Source organism: Tamandua tetradactyla, chromosome 1 (genome assembly GCF_023851605.1).
Source record: "Tamandua tetradactyla isolate mTamTet1 chromosome 1, mTamTet1.pri, whole genome shotgun sequence".
Taxonomy (NCBI): domain Eukaryota; kingdom Metazoa; phylum Chordata; class Mammalia; order Pilosa; family Myrmecophagidae; genus Tamandua; species Tamandua tetradactyla.
In genome coordinates, this window is record NC_135327.1 from 43,762,216 (window position 1) to 43,785,006 (window position 22,791).

Sequence of the window (22,791 nt, forward strand, 5' to 3'; positions counted from 1 at the left end):
AGACCTCTCATAAAATGAAGGGTTGCATGAGCCACTTCTAAGGTACCTTCTGGTGCCTGTGAATAATGTGACCCAAGGTACAGATGCTGCAAAAGAGAGAGGAGAGTTCTTCTCTTGTCCAAAGATCCCAAATCCCAAAGACTCTTCCCTGAGACAGAAGAGAGAAAAAGGCACTAAATTATTTGCCATTAAAACAGACCCTCAGCTATGAGGTATTCAGGAGCCATTGCTCCAAATGGTGGTATGCACCAAAACCACATGCTGCTCACATGAGCATGAGTACCAGATGCAACAACCTCCTAGGATGGTCCAGTCTTGGAATGCACACTGGGAGACTGCCAAGGGCTGTCATTTGCTTCATGGTTTCCATTCTTTTTATCTCTGTTACCTCCCTCCCTCTCTTCCTTCTTTCCTTCTATTTTCTTACCTCAGCTGCAGAGGACTTGGTTAATATGTATCAATTCAAGGCACACACTCTTTATTATCAATGCAAGCCCACCCTCCTGTTTTATTAATCCCCTTTTGTTTCATGGCCAAGACAGTCTTAAGGTTTCCCTTAGCTTGAGGAAATTTTATAGGTGCATCCTCCTGACTCTAAGCCCTGACCTCTCTCTTTCCCCATCTCTCACACTATCCAGATACCTAACCAGGAAGTCCTCATCTCCTTCCCCCTTTCCCTCTACACCAGTCCTTACAGGATCCATGAGGCCAAATCACAGTAAAGGAAAGCATTCTGAGCCAAATGGTCCTAAATTACAAGCTCATAAATCACTCCTCCACCCCGTTGTTCAACCCCTCTAACATTCTCCAATAATTTTCCACTAGCCCACCCCAGCCCCTAGCCGTCCTTTGTTTCAATAGTGTTGTGTTCGGACTTAGTTCTGGTCTCTCCCCCTATTGCAATGGCCTAGAATAAAGTCATCTTTGCCTGTTTAACATTGTTGGGTGCAATTATCTTTGCCACCAATACCCCGCTCTCATATTCCTATCTCTATTTCATAGGCAAGCATCCAAGCGTTTTAATGTCCATTTCTTTGGTTACACAGGCTCATGTGAAATGTATGCTATTATTGTGCTTTTAGATCCTATCCAGTTCCTCCCTTTTTTCAGGCAGATATGTTTGTAAGACCCCTCTGTGTGGCTGCGGGTACTGCCAGGTCTTGCTTCCATAGCGGTGAGCATTGGCGAGGGCCCCAAGATTGTGTCTGATTCCCACCACCACCACCAAACAAGACTGCAGGAGCACCCTACCTTTTCCTTATGGACCAGTAGGAGTGTTCCTTTGAGAACTATAACCTAGAGTGGAATTGCTGAGCCCTACAACAGGCACATACTTCCATTTTGCCGACTACTGACAGATGACCCTTCAGCAGTGCTGTCCTTTTAGGGTTGTGGCAGCCTGGTCTTCCTTCTTATAAAAACAATCTTTCCCATGAAATTCCATCAATAGAAATCCCTTCTGTCAAAACGTCTTTAGGTCTTCAAGGGTTTCTCTAACAGAATTCAGATATCCCTCTGTATGAAATAGGAGATGTATTTTTCTTCTCTCTCAGTTTTTATGAAGTTCAAATAAATAACTAACTCATCAAAAAGGGCCTAACCCAAGTGCCTGGCACATTCATGAATGCTCAATACATTCTGACTTCTTTCCTTTCTTCGAATATAGGAACTGCCAAAAACAAAACAAAACCAAAAATGTATAATTCTCTTTTTTTTCTGTTTTCATTTCCTTTCTTTTTCTGTCGTTTTTTTATTTCTTTTTCTGAATTGATGCAAATGTTCTAAGAAATTATCATGATGATGAATATGCAACTATGTGATGATATTGTGAATTACTGATTATATACGTAGAAAGGAATGATCATATGTTAAGAATGTTCGTGTTTCTTTCTTGTCATATATATTTTTAAAATATAAAAATTAATTTAAAAAATTAAAAAAAAGAAGTAATGGAGAGGCTAGAGGAAACCGCCTGAAAATCTAGAGCTGTGTTCCAGTAGCCGTTTTTCTTGAAGATGATTGTATAATGATATAGCTTTCACAATGTGACTGTGTGACTGTGAAAACTTTGTGTCTGATGCTCCTTTTATCTACTTTGTCAACAGAGGAGTAAAACATAGGGAATAAAAATAAATAATAAGGGGAACAAATGTTAAAATAAACTTAGATTGAAATGCTAGTGATCAATGAAAGGGAGGGGTAAGGGGTGTAGTATGTACAAATTTTTTTCTGTTATCTTTTTATTTCTTTTTCTGAGTTGATGCAAATGTTCTAAGAAATGATCATGGTGATGAATATGCAACTATGTGATGATACTGTGAATTACTGATTATATATGTAGAATGGAATGATCATATGTTAAGAATGTGTTTCTTTCTTGTCATTTTTTTAAATTTAAAAATTAATTAAAAATTAAAGAAAAAACATACACACACACTTATAAGCAACACCTGGAAGGCAGAGGACTGGCAAGGACGTGGGGTTTGGGTTCCTTCCAGAGCACAGCCACCGGAGCCACACCCTTGTCTTCCTCCTCGGGATGATTGTGGGGGCAGATCCCACAGGAAAGCTCATCCCTGAAGCCCACGGCCCCCATGAGTGTGCATGAGCATCCCCCGGTGGCCTGGTTGAATACAGAAGCTGGGCCCCACCCCAGGAGTTTCTGATTCAGGAAGTCTGGGTGGGTCCTGAGAATTGGCACTTCCTACAGCTTCCCAAGTGGTGCTGACGCTGCTGGTGGGAGCAGTACACTGCCCTGCCCTCATCTCCTTACAGAACCCAGAGATCCTGTCTAAACATCCTCCTGCTTTCCTTTAGACACAGCCCCCTCTGACGGGAGAGATGGAAGATGATCTCAGGCATCCGAAGTGCGAGGCCGAGGCAGACCTCGACGCTACCAACAAGCCCGGGTGCACCCCAAGATCTCATTTGATTTATTATTTTAATATGAACACTTGGTAAATGGATTTTTATTTTTGGATTTCAGGCTGGATGGACAAATCTCCCTCCCTTGCTGCTGCTGAGCCTGAACTCTCTTTTCTATATTGATTTCCCTATAGGAATGTTTTCAGATGAGACAGCTCACTTTTTGAGCTGTGCTAGTGTCTGGCCTTCCCATCTGATGCAGCTATTTTGGGGCTTCGTGGTCCTTTCAGAGCGATCCCCACAGCAGGCCAGAGGGGGTAGAATCAGAGGATACATCTATTCTCACTTCTTCAGTTAGAAGAAATAATCCACATCACAGAGTAATAAATCCCAGGACTGAAGTCTGGAGGGAACCTGGGCTTGAATTAAAATCTCTTCCACTCCCCACAAACTCATCATCAGGCTCAGAGCAGGGCTCAATCCCTGCAAACCTCGATTCCCCTGCACAGAACAGGCGTAGAGATGCTGCCCTACCTCTCACTGGACTGGCGAGAAGCTAAAGTAAGACGACCAGAGGGGAAAGCATTTCACAAGGTGCCCACCAGCGGGGGGCTTGTTGGCGGCTGGACCAAAACCAGAACCCCAGGGTCTCCTTGGTATCCTAACTTCCAGCTTGTTGAGGTTCCCTGCTTCACACGGAGAAGCTCTGCCTCCATCGCTTTTTACAGACTGGAATTCTGGGCAAGAGTTAAACTGATAAAGGTCTCTATAACCACACCAAAGAAAGAGAGAGAACCGCTTTCTAACTTGTACATTCTGTGATTCTGTAAAAGATCTTGAGAGGAAATTCTTTAAGCCACCTCAGGCTACAGTGTTGTTGGAGTGTGGATAAATCGTAAAACCCTGAAACTATATTTCAGCTCCTCTGGCAGATTCTCTGGAACACTCCTGGCAAATGGGGCCTTCTAGAAGAGAAGGGTATGAGAAGCCAAGCCACAGAGGGCCCATCCCTGAATGGCTTAGGACCCAGTGATGGCCCGTGCCAGTGCTCAGAGCGAAGGGCCCTGGCTGGAACTGCCCCCACTGAATGGAGCTGTCCACAGACCCCACGCTGGCTCCTCCACCCTGTGGGATGGGCCAGGAGCAGCTGTCCTCACTCTTCTTTCCCCATTACTGGCTGGAGTGGCTGGGCCCCGTACACAACCCTCTTGGCTCCTCTCAATATCTACCTTTCCGAACTCTTTTTTCCTGCTTACCTCTTCACAGAAATTCCCCCTCAAAAAAAAGACGTGCTTTATCCCAGTTTCTGTCACTCTGGCAGAAACAGGTTTGAAATACTAATTTGAGTCATGGCAAAATGAAGCAAGTATATTTATTATGCATCTGAGTTTGGAGACAGAGATAGACACCTCCTGTACCTCTTTCTTTAATCCACATCTATCACTTCTGTAGGTTTCATGATATGACTGGAACCCTGAGAACACGCTGGAAATGCACAGTCTCTGCCTGTAATTGCCCTGCATGAACGCTGAGTTGACTCCACTGTGTTATATCTTACCACCAATTGAGGCTAATAAATAAAACTTGTCATTTTCACTCCATAACCCAGAATTACTCAAATACGTCCTTGTCAAAATAACCTGTGTTGAACAAGCAGTGGTAAAAATGGTTATTTTTTCCCCTTTAATCAAGAAGAATTTCACTTCCTGGAGCACTGAATAGCAACAATCCAAGCAGATCTCAGAGAAGCACTTACTCGTATTTCATGCGGCTTCTTGTGTCGCTCTCATTTTCCCACTACTGGAGCCTGATTATCTCTCTGTGGTCAGGTCAGGATTTTGATGAGTTTTGATTAAAGTCTTATGTAATCCAGGGCTCAAGGAGGGAGGGCAAGGTCACCTTCTGAAAAAGTCACAGAACGAAACAGGTTAGAAGTGAATTTCTTGGGATTCAAATTGCTAAAATTTGAGGGGAAGTTTCAAGAAATCATGTTGCCAATGCATCTACTCACTTTAACTGAGAATCTGAAATACATGTAACTTTAGTTTTGTTCAGTTGGACCTAGAAAACAGTCACTTTCAGAGTGAAGCAGATTACAATCACAGATCACATGACTTGAATGGAAAGTAGTCATGATAGTATAAGTTAGAAGTCTGTATGTATGCACCTGCTACATAGATGTTATGTTTCTTGGCCTGATCCCATATGCTATACCTGGGTTTGGATCAGGTGAGATGGTTTTCACCTGGCAAGACTTTGAAATGGTGGCCAAAAGGGTTCACCCAAAGTTTGGAAGAAAGAATGGGCAGGGCAGAATCAATCTTCTTTACTGGGAATGTTTCAGTTAGGTAAAAGGATATAGAGAGTTGTCTTTGTTTGGCCTCATCACCCCATATCTCCTACTTCTGCCACCACCACCATCAAAGGAAAAATAAACAAAAAATAGGTCCCAAGATGTGGTGTACATCATTTATTTGAGAGGTAATTTTTGGAAGCATGGCGTGCCGGTTTGAATCTGTTGTGTATCCCAGAAAAGCCATGTCCTTTAATTCTCATTCAATATATCTGGGTGGTATCTTTTTGCTTGCTTCCATGGAGATATGACACACTCTTTGATTAGATGGTTTCCTTGGAGGTATGTCCCCACCCATTCAAGGTTGGGTTGCTTACTGGAGACCTTTAAGAGGGAATCACTTTGGAAAAAGCTTTAGAGCAACCAGAACAAACAGAGTCCACATAGCCAGAGACCTTTGGAGATGAAGAAGGAAAACACCCCTGGGGGAGCATCATGAAACAAGAAGCTGGGAAAGAAAGCTAGCAGACGTCTCCATGTACCCTTCCAGCTGAGAGAGAAAACCTGAACTTCATCTGCCTTTCTTGAGTGAAGGTAACCTCTTGTTGGTGTCTTAATTTGGACATTTTCACAGCCTTAGAACTATAAACTTGCAAGTTATTAAATTTCCCTTTTTAAAAGTAACTCTGTTTCTGGTATCTTGCATTCTGGCAACTTGCAAACTAACACACATGGTGAGGAACTTGGAAAGTGAGGCAGGGAAGAGAGAAAATTTAATTAAAGGAACTTAAATTAACAAGTTACAACCGTTAATCTTATTAGAGCCTGAAAGTCTATACAGAATACAGCTGAGGGGGAGAAAGCAGTAATATTTATACACCAATTCCTGTCCTCATTGGCTTAGGGTCACTCCACAAACATTCCCTGTCTACCTGTTTTATTTTGCTAAAGCTGTCAGAATGCAATATACCAGAAATGGAATGGCTTTTAAAAAGGGAACTTATTAAGTTGCTAGTTTACGGTTCTAAGGCTATAAAATATGGCCAAACTAGGACATCCAGAGAAAGACACCTTGTTAAGGAAGGTTTATGGATCTGGAACACCTCTGTCAGCTGGAAAGGCACATGCGACATCTGCTAGCTTCCTCCCAGGCCTCTCATTTCATAAGGCTTCCCTGGAGGTGTTTTCCTTCTGCATCTCCAAAGTTCTCTGGCTGTGTGGGCTCTGTCTGCTCTTTCCAAAATGGTTCCCTCTTAAAGGACTCCAGTAAGCAACCCCACCTTGAGTGGGTAGAGACACATCTCCATGGAAACCAGGAAACCACCTAATCAAAAGGTCCCACCACAATTAGGTAGGTCAAATCTGTACGGAAAAAACTTAATCAAAAGATTCCACCCAGCAATACTTAATCAGGGTTAAAGAACATAGCTTTTGGGAGGTATACAACAGTTTCAAACTCGCACACTGCCCTGTACATGAGTTGACCACTGTGCTGGTTTGAATTGCTATGTAACTCAGAAAAGTCATGTTCTTTCAAACCTAATCCATACTTGTGGGGGAAGCCATGTTTTTTAAGCCTGATTCAATATTGTAAGGTGGGATCTTTTGATTAGGTTGTTTCCATGGAGATGTGACACCCAATTGTGGATGTGATCTTTTCAATAGATTATTTCCCTGGAGGTGTGGTGTGCCCAATTGTAGGTATAATCCTTTGATTAGGTGGAGATGTGACTCCTCCCATTCAAGATGGGTCTTGATTAGTTTACTGGAGTCCATAAAAGAGCCAACACAGCTTTTACAGGAAGCTAGATGCAGACATTTGGGTATACTTGGGGTGCCAACATAGAGAGCAGAGGCCTAGACACAGACGTTTGGAGATGCAGAGCCCAGCAGATGTCACCACATGCCTTTCTATGAGATGCTAAGCAAACCAGAACAAAGATTTTTGCCCCAGAGAAGCTACGTGAAGGCCCACAGATGCTTAGAGAGGAAGCCACTGGAATTAAAACCTCGAAACAACAGAACTGGGAACAAGGACCAGCAGACACCAGCCATGTGATTTTCCATGTGATAAACATTGGCCTTTCTTCAGAGTCAGGGTATCTTTCTTTGGATGCCTTAGTTGGGACATTTTTCTGGCCTTAGAACTGTAAATTTACAACTTCATAAATCCCTTTATAAAAGCCATTCTATTGCTAGTATACTGCATTCCGGCAGCTTTACAGACTAAAACAACCACCCTCCAGCATCCAGAAAAGTCGTCAGGCCAGGAGACTCAGATCCTTCACAGTGCTCAGAGGCACTGGCAGCATCTGCTAGAGGGGTCCTCCAGCTGTGAATGACATAGGAGATCTGGTCTGGGTGCAAGCTGGGGTCAGGTGATCCTGCTGTCACATGGAAAGACTTTGAAATGGTGGTGGCCAAAGGGGTTCAACCAAAGCTTGGAAGAAAGAGAATGGGCAGGGGAAGAATCAATCTTCCTTTACTATAGGGAATGTTTCAGTCCTAAAGGGTCAAGCTACATGATAAAGAGATAGTCACAAACCTCAGTGCCTTCTTCAGAAAATGGCCTGTTCATCTTGGGCAAAAGAAATGAAAGGCCATTGGAGACATTTATGAGTGTGGTCTGGTTAAACTTTATGGAATAAACTTCCTATGTCCTGTTCTATATTCCATGGATTGCTAGTAACTGGGCTGATGGAAGATTGGAAATCAGGCTCCACCCACTACTGCACACTTTGGGCCAATAAAATGACATGATCTGTACTAGTTTAACAGCTGGACTCACACATCTCAATTCGGTGACCTTTACTGGTGCTTTCAGGGGTAGGAAAGAAAACTGCCAAGAGACCCAGATATCCACCATTAACTCCAAGGGCCATGGACATTCCAACAAAAAATGCCCTCATTCATTTAGGCAAAGATGTTTTAGCTAGAACACAAAAATTATGAAGAATAAAAGAAAAAAAACAATAAATTGGACTTCATCAAAATTCAAATTTTTGCTTGTTGAGAGGTACTTGTAAGAAAATGAAATGACAAACCACAGGCTGCAAGAAAATAATTGCAAAGAAAAATATTACCTGATAAAACATTTTTGTCCAGAACATATGAAGAACACTCACAGCTCAAAAAAAAGTAAACAAATAATATTTTTTTTTAATAGGCTGACTTGGGTAAAGGTAGTTCAGTGGTAGCATTCTCGCCTGCCATGTGAGAGACCTGGGTTTGATTCCTGGTCCATGTACTTCCCCCAAACAAACAAACAAGCCAAACAGACAAAAAAAATTCAACAAATGGTGCAGCAATCACGGGATACTCACATGAAAAAAGAATGAAATATGGCCCTGCCACACAGCATACCAAAAAAAAAGTCTGACTTGTACTTCTGGGAAGATGCTAAGTAGTACTAAAATCCCTAGAAATGGGCAGGGCAAGATGGCAGTGTAGTGAGGTATGGAATTCAGTTAGTCCTCTAGGGCAGCGAGTAAATAGTCAGGAACTGCCAGGAACAAACTGTTTGGGGGACTTCAGTGACCAGACACACGTCATACACCAGTACAGAATGGGTGGAATGGCTGCGATCCTATGGAGAACTGTAAGTCTCCCAAGTCATGCAGGCTGATGCCGTTCCCCACCAACATGACAGACTATCCATACTTGAGTGGGTAGAGACACATCTCCATGGAAACCAGGAAACCACCTAATCAAAAGGTCCCACCACAATTAGGTAGGTCAAGCTGGGGTCAGGTGGTCCTGACCCCAGCTTGCACCCAGACCAGATCTCCAACATGACAGACTATCTTGGAGTTGGTTCCCCAAGGGAAAAATAAGTTCTCTCTACTAGGAATAAGGAAGGTAGCTCAACCAAGCTCCCATTGTGGAATTAACAAATTCAGGCTCCTGAATACAAGCTCAGAACAAAGATAAATCCAGTTTATCCTGGTTACCTTCATGCTGGAGCTAGCACGAATGGAAATGGGAGGTTTCACCCTGGCATAGAGGAAGATGGGCTGATGGAACAAAAAAAAGAGCCTTTCTGGGGTTGGACAAGAAAATGGGCACATAAAGCTGGGCACCTACTCCAGCTCTTGATTGGCAAACCCAGGGGGCTGGGGGCTGGCTCTGAAAAAGATATTTTTCTCTCCATCTTTTTTTCTTACTGCTCAACAGCCCATTAGGTAGAACTGTGGACATTCTCTGCTTTCAGCACTGCCCCAGGCAAGGGCAGAATTAATGTATGTAGAGACAAAGTAACCAGTCAGGTGAAGGAGATAATTCGCTAAAAGATATGGGAGCAAGGGAAGGTAGCTCAGCCAAACTTCAATTGCAGTTTTAATCCTGGCAGAGGGGAGGCAAGGCTGATGGAAAAAACTAAAATGAAATTGAATAAACAAGAATAAAGATGGAGGATTTAGGAGCCAGTCAAGCTCAGAGTACTTCCTTATCCAAGAAGGGGGCACACAGAGCTGGGTACCAACTCTGGCTCTTGACTACTGAACCTTGGGGACTAGGGACTGGCTCTGAAAAGGGATTTCTTTTTTTGTTTGTTTTTTCCTCTTTTTTTTTAAACTACTCTAAGAAGTTCATTAGAGAAAATCTCAGCAGTTTCAATTGTCAGTGGCACCCAGGCAAGGGTTGACTTAAGATAGGGCTGAGAAACAAAGCAATGAGTCAAAGATAAACCCCTAAAGGGCACAATTTCCCCCCCAAAAAGGGGATGGGGTGGGACCCAACTCAAGCACTGGACCTCCTTCAGAGAATTCAAGCTGCAGGGACTGAGAAACAGAAAAAGTTTAAGCTTGCCTTCTACCTCAGCCTTTGTTTCAACTATGCCACTGGCAGGAACAGTATGCGGAGAATTAAAGGCACTGCATTGTTTGTGACAGTGGGGAGCTGCAGTCGGACAAGCACCACCTGCTGGGCAGGACAGGAGAAGCACAGTCTAGAGGCTTCACAGGAAAGTCTGACAACCTGCTGGGTTGTCAGCAGTTTCCCTCAGGGAAACCTGATATTGATTACACCCTCTTACTGAAACCTGGGCATATTTGGTCTGGGAAAATCTGATTGGCGTAAATTATATCTTGGGAGACCCTCCTCAAAAATGTTCCATATAGGCAGAACAAGACTAGAAAAACAAGAGCTGAAATATTCTGATAAGTTAAACAGAAGCTATGCTAGAGGTCTAGAATAAGTTGAACTGAATGTCAAAAAACAGATAGAAAACAAAGCCAATCAAAAAGAAACCTCTAGGTAAAACAGTGGAAACAACCTCCAGAATTAACAACTCAAAGGAAATCAGATGCCTAGACACCAGCAAAAAATTGTCATACTAAAAAGAACAAAGATATGATCCAGTCAAAGGAACAAACTAGGGCCACGGTGGCTCAGTAGGTAAGAATGCTTGCCTGCCAAGCCCAAGGACCCAGGTTCGATTCCCGGTGCCTGCCCATGTAAAAAAATAATTAAAAAAAAAAAAAAAGGAACAAACTAACACTGCAAATAAGATACAGGAGTTGAAACAACTAATTAAGGATGTTCAAAAAGATATGCAAAATTACCTCAAAAATCAAATTAAGGAGTTCAGAGAAGATATGGCAAAAGAGATGAACGGTATAAAGAAGACATTGGACAAACAAAGAAGAACTCAAAAGTTTGAAGAACATAGCAGAACCTAAGGAAATTTAAGGCACAATAGAACAAATGAAAAACACAATGGAGATCTACAACACAGCAAATTTGAAGAAGACAGAAGAAAGGATTAGTGAACTAGAGAGCAGGACATCTGAAATCCTACACATAAAAGAACAGGTAGGGAAAAGAATGAAAAAATATGATCAGGGTTTCAGGGAATTGAATGACAACATGAAGCTTATGAATATACATGTTATGGGTGCCCCAGAAGGAGAAGAGAAGGGAAAGGGAGCAGAAGGAATAATACTGAAAATTTCCCATCGCATATGAATGACATAAATTACAGATCCAAGAAGTACAGCATACCCCAAATAGAATAGATCCAAGACACTTACTAATAAGATTGTCAAATGTCAAAGACAAAAAGATAATTCTAAAAGCAGCAAGAGTAAAATAAAGGAAATCTCAATAAGACTATATGTGGATTTGATTTCTCAGCTGAAACCATGGAGGTGAGAAGGCCCTGGTATAATATATATAAGATAGTGAAACAGAAAAACTGCCAACAAAGAGTTCTATTTACAGCACAGCTGTTCTCCAAAAATGAGGGGGAGTTTAAATGTTTTCAGACAAATAGATACTGAGAGAGTTTATGAATAAGAGACCTGCTCTACAAGAAATTCTAAAGGGAACACTACAGGCAGATAGGAAAAGACAGGAGAGAAAGATTTGGAGAAGAGTGTAGAAATGAAGAGTATCAGGAAGGTACAAAAGAAAGAGCAAAACAATAAAATACGACATATAAAATCCAAAAGACAAAATGATAGAAGAAAGTACTGCCTTTACAGTAATATTATTAAATGTTAATGGGTTAAACTCTCTAATCAAAAGACAAAACTGGTAGAATGGATTAAATACAGGACCTATCTATATGCTGTCTATAAGAGACTCACTTTAGACCCAAGGACAAAAATAGGTTGAAAGTGGAAGGCTGGAAAAAGATATTTCATGCAAGCAACAATCAGAAAAGAACAGGGTTAGCGATACTAATGTCAGACAAATTAGACTGCAAACGTAAAACAAAAGAGACAAAGAAGGACACTATATATTAATAAAAAGGACAATTCCTCAAGAAGTCTTAACAATTATAAATATTTAGACATTGAGCCAGAGTGCCCAAAAACACATGAGGAACACACTGACAACACTGAAGGGAGAAATAGACATCTCCACAATAATAGTTGGAGTCTTCGATATGCTACTCACATCAATGGATAGACCATCTAAACAGAAGATCAATAAGAAACATAGATGTCATATTGTACAATAAATGAATTAGAATTAATAGACATTTATAGAGCACTACACCCATAACAGCAGGATAAACATTTTTCTGACATGTTCATGGATCATTTTCTAGGATAGACCACATACTGGGTGAAAAAGCAATTCCATAAATTTAAAAAGATAGAAATTATACAAGATACTTTCTCAGATCACAATGGAATAAAGTTGGAAATCAATAGCAGATAGTAGGCCAGAAAATTCACAAATATATGGAGTCTAAGCAACACACTCTTAAACAACTCAGTGGGTCAAGGAAGAAATTACAAGAGAAATTAGTAAGTATGTCAAGGCAAATGAAAATGAAAACACAGCATATCAAACTTATGGGATGCAGCAAAAGTGGCGCTGAGAAGGAAATTTATTACCCTAAATGCTTTTATAACAAAAGAAAAAAGAGCAAAATTGAGAAATTGTTCATCTGGAGGAACTAGAGAGAGAAAATAAAATTAACCCCAAAGCAAGCAGAAGGAAAGAAATAATGAAAATTAGAGCAGAAATAAATGAAATTGAGAACATGAAAATAATCAACAAAACCAGAAGTTGGTTCTTTGAGAAAACTATTAAAATTGATGGACCCTTAGCTATGCTGGCAAAAGACAGAGAGAGAGAAAGAGAGAGAGAGAGCAAGAGAGAGAGAGAGCAAGAGAGAGAAGTAAATAAATGAATGCAAAAATGGGAGAAGACTAAAAGCTCAGGAACAAGACAAGGATGCCCACTGTCACCATTCAACACTGTACTAGAAGTTCTAGCCAGAGCAGTAAGACAAGAAAAAGAAATAAAAGGCATCCAAATTGGAAAAGAAGTAGTAAAACTCTCACTGTGTGCAGATGACATGATACTATATGTCAAAAATCCCCAAAAATATACAGCAAAGTTACTAGAGCTAATAAATGAATACAGGAAAGTGGCAGGGTACAATATCAACACCCAAAAAGCAGTAGTGTTTCTATACACTAGTAATAAGCAGTCTGAGCAGGAATTTGAGAAAAAAAAATTCCATTTACAATAGCAACAAAAATAATAAAATATTTAGGCATAACTTTAACCAAAGCCACAAAAGACCTATACACAGAAAACGACAAGAAATTGCTAAAGAAATGAAAGAAGACCTAAATAAATGGAAGAATATAATGTGTTAATGGATTGGAAAACTAAATAGTTAAGATGTCAATTTTTCTGAAATTGATTTATAGATTCAATGCAATACCAATTAAAATCCCAAAAACTTACTTTGCAGAAATAAGAAAACCAGTAACCAAATTTATTTGGAATGGAATTGTGTCCCAAATAGCTAAAAATAACTTGAGAAAGAAAAATGAAGTGGGAGTTCTCATTCTACATGACTTTGAAGCATATTATGAAGCTACAGTGGTCAAACCAGCATGGTACTGGCATAAAGATAGATATGCTGACCAATGTAATAGAATAGTGTGTTCAGAAATAGACCCTGTCATCTATGGACAATTGATCTTTGATAAGGCAGTCAAGATAACCCACCTGGGACAGAGCAGCCTCTTCAATAAATGGTTCTTGGAGAACTGGATATCCATATACAAAAGAATGCAAGAGGATTCAAATCTCACACTCTATACAAAATTTCCAGTAGGTATGAGATTATATCTCATTGTCATTTTGATTTGCATTTCCCTAATAGCCAGTGAATGTGCATCTTTTCATGAGCCTTTTAGCCATATGTATTTACAGTTTGGAAAAATGTCATCTCACACCTACTAGAATGGCCATTATCAGAAAAAACAAAAAGTTACAAGTGCTGGAGAGAATATGGAGAAAGAGGCACATTTATTCACTGTCGGTGGGACTACAGAATGGTGCAACCACTCTGGAGGGAATTTTGGCAGTTCCTCAGGAAGAATTGCCACATGGCCCAGTAATCCCATTACCAGGTATATATTTGGGGGAACTGAAGGGATGCACATGAGCAGACATTTGCACACCAATGCTTATAGCAGCATTATTCATGATCGCCAAGAGATGGAGACATCCCAAATGTCCATCAAGGGATGAGTGGATAAACAAACTGTGGTACAAACATACAATGGAATCTTATGCAGCAGTAAGACAGAATACACTCATGAAGCATGCCACAACATGGACGAACCTTGACGATACTATATTGAGTAAAATAAGGCAGAAACAAAAGGACATATTAGTTCACTAATATGAACTAGCGTTAATGGGTGAACTTGGAAAGTTAAATTTGAGAACACAAGTTTTCGGGAGCTAGAAAGAGGGTAGAGATGAGGCATTTGATGCTGAAGGAGGACAGAATATTCAACAGCATTGATTGTATATATCTAGAAATGGATAGCACAATATTATCTGATGATAGCACAATATTATAAGTACATTGACCAAAGAGGAGTGTGAGAACGGTTGAAAGAGGAAAGCTAGGGGCATGTGTGACACCAGAAGAAAGATAGAAGATAAAGACTGGGACTGGATAACTTATCAAAGCTTAGAGTTATGTAAAATAATCAACAACCACCTTGAATGGGTGGAGTCACATCTCCATCGAATCAAAAGGTCATATCCATAACTGTGTGGATCATATCTCCATGAAAGCAATCTAATGAAGGATTTCAATCAATTTCAATTCAATATTGAATAAGGATTAAGAGAACGTGGCTTTTCTGTGGTACATAACATTTGCAAACTAGCACAGATGGTATGTGGAAAAAAAAATACAATCAAAGCAAACCAAAAGTCCATACTTAACAGTACCATTATAGTATGTTCCCAGTAAATGTAACAAAGGCAATATACCAAAGCAAGATGTCAATAAAAGGGGGATATAAGGGAGGAATGTGGGATTCTTGGTGTGGGTGGTGTTGTTTCTCATTTTTATTTTATTTTACTTTTTATTATGTTCTTTATATTTTATTTTTTATTCTTCATTTTTTTCTCTTCCACTCCCTTTTTTCTTTGTGGAAAAAATACAAATTTCCTCACATAGATTGTGGTGGTTAATGCATAACTGTGATTATACCGAAAACCATTGATTGTTTATTTTAGGATGGATGGTATGGTGAGTGAATAAAACTGCTTTAAAAATAAACAGAAAGCTGCATGCTGGAGTCCTGGGTTCAATTCCCGGTGCCTGTGCATGCAATAAATAAATAAATACATACATACATAAACAAATAAAAAACAGAAAGATACAAGTGCTGGAGAGTATGTGAAGAGAGGGATGTACTCTTCCCTACCCACTGTCAGTCAGGAAGTATAATGGTGCAGCCTATCCAGACTGCAGTGTGGTGGGTCCACAGGAGGCTAAATGTAGGATTGCTATATGGTCCCACAACCCAATTTTAGACATAGACATGGAAGAACTGAAAGTTGGGACATGAATGAACATTTGCACACTGGTGTTTAGGGTGGCATTATTCACAATGTGCAATGGATGGAGGTGGCCTAAGGGTACACTGACTGAAGAACGGAAGGGTGAGCTGTGGTGTATACATACAATGGAAAATTGAATGGCTACAAGGATGAATGAAGTTGTGAGGCATGCAACTAGGTGAATGAAACTTGAGTTCATGTTGAGTGAAAGCCATAAACGAAAAGACAAATATTTTAACACCTCACTTATATGGATTAACTATAATATGCAAGCCCTGAGAATTGAATTCAAGAGCACAGGTAATCAGGAATAAGCTTGTTGTAAAGGATACTAGATTGCAAGCTTTCATAGCAGTCACATCTATTCCTGAGTTATAATGGTTACTTCCAAAGTCTGAGATGCTAAGCTTTTTGTCCATAACCTGGTTATCCCCTGGAACTTCGAGTATCTATGATAGCTGAGACCTAGAGCTGGAGTTCTGCAGCTATGAAAGTCAGCACTACCCACCCCATACAGCAACTGTTAGAAAAGCTGAAGAAGAGATTAGACTTCAGTAAGAGAAATGAATGAAGAAGATCTGGTTGGGACTAAAGTAAATCAGACTAAAGGGTAAAGGATGATATTGACTGTGTTTTAAAACTTCAAGTTCTGTGTGAGACCAAAGGAAGAGATGTTTATTTGCTGCAAAATTTAAATTTTCAGTACAACACTATCTAATTTAGCTTGTATGGTCAGTTTATTTGAACACCATAATTACATAAAACTTTGAGTAAAGAATGAGATCTCGCTGGTCTGTGCAGGTTAGTGTGATGCTCTGATACATCCCAGAGTAATTTGGACAGAGAATAAAAAAGTATTTGCGAAGCCCCCTTGAGGGACTGGGGGAAATGTGGAAATACGAAACTTCCCCACTTGGGGAATCCCTGACATTCTTGCAAGCATTGGGAACTACCAAGTAATAGGATTTCTACCCTAAATCGTGGTAATAAGGTGGCACCTTCCCTTTCTCTGCCATAGTGAAGTCAAAGAAAGCCAGCTATAACAAAAGGTTAAATAAGAGTCAGAATCATAAAAATAACACCTAAAATATCCAGGTTTCGATTAAAAAATCATGTGAAATAACCAAGAACCAGGAAGATATCTCTGCCGGTTTGAAAGGATTTATGCACCCTTGAAAAGCACAATGTTCTAATCCTAATCCAGTCTTGTGGGGACAGCCTCTTCTTTTAATCCCTACTCAGTATTATAGGTTGAGACTTGATTAGATTATCTCCACAGAGATGTGACTCACCCAATTGTGGGTATTAACCTTGGATACGACTCTACCCATTCCAGGTGGGTCTTAATTAATTTACAGGAATCCTTTAAAAGAGGAAACATTTGGAGAGAGTCCCTTTTTAGAGCCCAAGAACCAGGAGATCCCATGTAGCCAGAGACCTTTAGAGATGAAGAAGGATTATGTCCCTAGTCATGAAGCAAGAAGCCTGGAGAGAAAGCTAGCAGGTATCGCCATGTTCACCACGTGCCTTTCCAGTTCAGCGAGAAACTCTGACTTCATCAGCCTTTCCTGAGGGAACATAACCTCTTATTGGTGCCTTAATTTGGACATTTTATAGATTTGCTTTGATTAGGACATTTTCACGGCCACAGAACTGTAAACTTGTAACTTAGTAAATTCCCCTTTTTAAAAGACATTCCAGTTCTGGTATATTACATCCCAGCAGCTAGCAAACTAGAACAATATCAAACTGAATAAAAATGTAATCACTATATGCAAATACAATGGATTTGATGAAGATGTTAGAATTAGCTGACAAATATTTTAAAGCAGTCATCATAAAATGCTTTAATGCGCAATTATGAACACGCTTGAAACAAATGAAAACGTAGGAAGTTTCAGCAAAGAAAGAAAAGATATAAAGAAGAACCAAATGGAAATTTTAGAACTCAAAAATACAATTATCCTTAATAACTATTAAGGAAATTTAACTCATAATTAATAAACTACCAAAAAAGAAATCTACAGGCCCAAAGAATTTCACTAGAGAATTCCACCTAATGTTTAAATAAGAATTAACATCAATTCTATAAAAACTTTTCCAGAAAATAGGAGAGGAGGGAACACTTCCCAATTCATTTTGTAAAGCTAGTATTTCTGATTTAAAAAGCCAGACAATGATAGTACAAAAAAGGAAACAACAACCAATGTCCTGCATGAATACAGATGCCAAAATCCTTAGCTAAATATTATCAAACAGGATTCAGCAATATAAAAAATAAATTATAAAAAGAACTGTACACAATGAGCAAGTGAAGTTTATTTCAAGGATGTTAGTTTTGTTCAATATTCAAAAATAAATCAGTGTTTTCCTCTATATAATTTAAAGAAGAAAAAGCACATTATCATATCATAATATTTGATGCAGGAAAAGCATTTGATAAAATTTAACAAGTCATTGATGATAAAAAACTCTAAGAAAAGTAGGAATAGAAAGGAACTTCTTCAACTTGATAAAGAACTGAAAAAAAAATCCTACAGCTAATATTATACTTAACGATGAAAGGATGAATGCTTTTTGCCTAAAATAAAAAGCAAGGCATGGACACCCATTCTCGCTACTCTCATTCATACAGTGCTGGAAGTTGAGCCATGGCTAGATAGGAAAGTGAGACTGGATTGGAATTGTCCCCACATGCAGAAGACAGAACTGTTCCTTGCAAATACCAAGAAATCTACAAAACAAAAACAAAAAACTCCAAGAAATAACAAATGAGTTTGGTAGAACTTAATTCTATGTACTAGCAATGAACATGTAGACACCCAAATTAAAAATACAATATCTTTCAAAATCACTCAAAAAAATGAAATACATAAGTATAAATCTATTAAAACTTGAACAAGGCTTCTATGCTAAAAATTACAAAATACTGATTTAAAAAAATCAACAAAGATTCAAATAAATGAAAGACAAACCACGCCCACTGATTAGAAGACCCGAAACAAGAAAGTTGTTAATTCTCCCCAAACTGATATACAGGTTTAACACAATTCCTATTGAAATTCCAGCAAGAATTCTTGTAGATGTAGATAAGATTATTATAAAATGCATATATAAAGGCAAAGAAACTCAAACAATTCTGAAAAATAAAAAGAAAGTGGGAGAAATCAGTCTATCCAATTAAAAGAGTGAGTACTTAGCTACAGTAATTCAGACTGTCTAGTGCTGGCAAAAGATCGGGACATAAACCAGTGAAACAGAAAAGATAACTCAAAAATAGACACATACAAAAATGAGTGCAACTGATTTTGGACAAAGGTGTGAAAGCAATTCAATGTAAAAAATACTGCCTTTTCAACAACTGATTCTGGAGCAATTCGGCATTCATAAGTAAAAAAAGGAAACTTGATCAAGTCACATACCTTACACAAGAATCAATTCAAAATGAATCAGAAAGAAAGATAGATGTTAAAGATTGAGATGGTATAATCTAGGAATGCCTAGAGTGTATAACAATAGTGAAATGTACAATATACAAATTTTAAAAATGTTTTTGTATGAGGAAGAATAAAGGAATGTCATTATTGCAAGGTGCTGAAAATAGATGGTAATTAATATTTTAAAATGTCACCTTATGTGTGAGACTAAAGCAAAAAATGTTTGTTACAAAATTTATATTTTGACTAGAGCATTTCCTAATATAACTTATGTAGATAGTTTGATTGAATGTCATAAGTACTTGGAATCTCAGGTAGGATATGAGATTTTGTTGGTTTGTTCAGAGTGATGCCCCGATGAATACCAGAGTTATTTGATCAGTGAGTGGAAAAGTATTTGCAAGTCCCCTTCGGGGAATGGTGAGAGCGGGGAGAAATTTAACTTCCCCAAGTCGAATTCTTGATATTCTCACAAGCAGTGTGGACAACCAAAGCTACAGGCTGAGCCCCAGTCTTGGGGTTTGTTCATTTGAAACTTAACCCCACAAAGGATAGGTCAAGTCTACTTAACATTTAGGCCTAAGAGTCACCCCCAAGAGAGCCTCTTTTGTTACTCAGATGTGGCCTCTCTCTCCAGCCAACATGACGAGCAGTCTTACCACCCTCCCCCTCTCTGAGTGGAACATGACTCCCAGGGGTGTGGACCTTCCTGGCAATGTGGGACAGAAATCCTAGAATGAGCTGAGACTCAGCATCAAGGGACTGAGAAAAACTCTAGAATGAGCTGAGAATTAACTTCAAGAGATTGAGAGAACCTTCTCGACCAAAAGGGGGAGAGTGAAATGAGACAAAGTGTCAATGGCTGAGAGATTCCAAACAGAGTCAAGAGGTTATCCTGGAGGTTATTCTTATGCATTAAGTAGATATCACCTTGTAGTTCAACATGTAGTGGAGAGGCTGGAAGGAACTGCCTGAAAATGTAAAGCTGTGTTCCAGTAGCCATGTTTCTTGATGATGATTGAACAATGATATAGCTTTCACAATGTGACTCTGTGAATGTGAAAATCTTGTGTCTGATGCTCCTTTTACCTACCATATCAACAAAAGAGTAGAACATATGGAATAAAAATAAATAATAGGGGGAACAAACGTTAAAATAAATTTAGTTTGAAATGCTAGTGGTAAATGAAAGCGAGGGGTAAGGGGTATGGTATGTATAACGTTTTTTCTCTATTATCGTTTTATTTCTTTTTCTGTTGTCTTTTTATTTCTTTTTCTAAATCGATGCAAATGTTCTAAGAAATGATGACTATGCAACTATGTGATGATATTAAGAATTACTGATTATATATGTAGAATGGAATGATATCTTATTGTTTTGTTTGTTAATTTTTTTTAATTAATAAAAAAAAGCCATTCTTGCACTTGTAAAAAAAAAGAATTAATTCAAAATGGATCATAGATTTAACTATGAAACATAAAACTTTCAGGAAACAAGCTGGAGAAAATCTTCAGGATCTAGGGCTAGGCAAAGGGTTCTTAGACTTGACCCCAAAAGCATGATCCATAACAGGAAAAACTGATAAATTGAACTTCATCGAAATTTAAAACTTTTGCTCTATGAAAGATGCTGTTAAAACGAGGATGAAAAAATCTGCAAACGGGGGGAAAATATTTGCAAACCATATATATAATACAGAATTAGTATTAAAAATACGTAAGGAATTCTCAAATTAATACAAATATTAATACTAAATTAATACTAAAAATACAAACAGTATTTTGTTTTTGCCTAATTAGAAAATGGGCAAAAGACATGGAATTAAATGGACGAGCCTTAGTTATAACGGCAAACTTTGCAGCCTTCCAGTTTGTCCTATACCCAATGCCCTCTTCCCGGCTCAGGGGCAGGCTTGACAAACAGCAGTCTCTCAATCATAGTAGCTGCAAAACTAGGGTTAGCTCCCTGGAAAAGTCCCATTTGAAGGGGTTGTCTTCATCTGACCTGGCCCAGAGCTCCTCAGGTGGAATAGTTCTGTGAGTAGGGCATTTGTTAAGAAAATCATCAGCAGGTTCCACTTTGGCCATAACAATAAAAGGCGGTCCCAGGACCCTTGACTCCAGAGAAAATTATGAAAAAAAGTGACTATTTAAAGTCTCTGGAAAAGGTTCTAAGGGCATACAGCAAATGAAAAAACATATATTCAAGAAAATCTACGAATACCGAGTAAGAACAAGAGGTTGTGATATTTGAACCAAAACCCATCCCCAGCTCAGTAAGACAGAAACACTCCTGAGGGACGCATCCAAAAACACAGGGCCTCAAGAATAGCCTCAAGAATAGCCTCTCACACTGTCTGAACTCTCTCAGCCACTGATACCTTATTCGATACCATTCTTTTCCTCTTTTTTCGGTCAAGAAGGCACTGTTGATCCCACGGTGCTGGGGCCAGGTTCATCCTGGGATTCATGTCCTACATTTCCAGGGAGACTTTCACCCCTGGGTGTCATGTCCCACAGAGGGGGGAGAGTAATGATTTCCACATGGAGATTTTGATGAAGAATAATTGGGAGAAGGATGGCAGAGTCACTGGCGATCCAGGCTACACGGCTACTTTGCAAGAAAGAACCTGGGAAAGGACAGCTGGAAGGAGTCCTCCTGGAGTCTTAACAGGTCTCAAACACCAACCTAGGGAACTCTCCCTTCAGAGGAGCTCCAATTAGATTGGACTAGTCTCTAGAGTAATTTATGTCTCTGGGCCCTGTTGAAAACAATAGTGCAATCAACCATCAATTAGCGGAGCTTTAATAGCTGTGCGTGGTCAGGGAAAGAGACACAGAAGCTCTGCCCAAACCACTGACATCCCAGGGACTTCCCAAGGCTGTAGTTCCTGATAAACTATATCAACAGGCTTCACACTCTCAAAGAGACATAAACTTCACTGAAGTAATCCAGCCAGTCACTAAACAAATACACAAGCAAATAAAATTACAAGAACTGTGAGAAATGAGGGGGAACCAGCACCCACAGATGCTATGATGTATTATCTAAAATATCATTTCCAATAAAAATTTTCAACAAAGAATTTCATGGTACGTAAATTACATGCCAATAAAGCTGCTGTAAAAATGTAAATATTGGTAATTAAAAGAAAATGAATGTATAGAGCATTAGCAAATATGCTCATATTTGTACAAAAAGGGGGAAAGCAATAATAGAATTAAGAGTTTATTTGCAATAGAAATGACAATAAACACCAGAAACATCGATTGCCTTCAGGAAGGAGAACTGGGTAAGCTGGGGACAAGAATGAGAAAACTTTTCAATCTATAAAATGTACTTTCTGAATATTGGACCATGTAAATGACATATTCAAAAATTAAATTTACAAAGATAAAAATAGAATCATAAACATGGGCACTCACATTTTTTATCTGTCAGACCTAAGGCAGGAGCTGGGGGAATGCTGCATCCCACACATCTCCAGGCGTTTGAAAAGAGGCTCTAGCAGCCTGTCAGTAGTTCTTCAAAGAAGAGTCACAGGTACCTTAAAAGCAAAAGAATACAGAATTACGGGGAGGGTGCACAGATGTAGAAATGAGTACAGCGCCAGAGTGCTTGCTACACGTCGTTTAGAAAACAAAGTCCAATTTATGGAGACGTTCACTGCCCTTCACCAGCTAAGTACCATCCTGTCTCCAGCGGAAACACCCCGCTCTGTAAATACCTGTCTTTGCCTGTTCCTCCTTTCTTATTAAAAAGTAGCTTCACCACCAGTTGAAACAGCACCTCTTCCATGAAGTCTTTCCTAATTCCTGTCCCCCAGATTACAATAAATCATTCCATGTTCCCTA

At 39.3% G+C, this 22,791-nt stretch overlaps 1 long non-coding RNA gene across 1 annotated transcript in view; it reads right to left on the minus strand.

Annotated features, from left to right (window-relative positions):
- The window catches only part of LOC143684220 (uncharacterized), a 56,267-nt gene continuing 33,476 nt past the window's right edge, over nucleotides 1-22,791 (minus strand). Inside the window, exons 2-3 of the long non-coding RNA XR_013175925.1 lie at nucleotides 4,622-4,767; nucleotides 1-148 (exon numbers count right to left, since the gene is read on the minus strand). This is a non-coding gene — a long non-coding RNA (uncharacterized LOC143684220). The remainder of the gene's footprint in view (nucleotides 149-4,621; nucleotides 4,768-22,791) is intronic.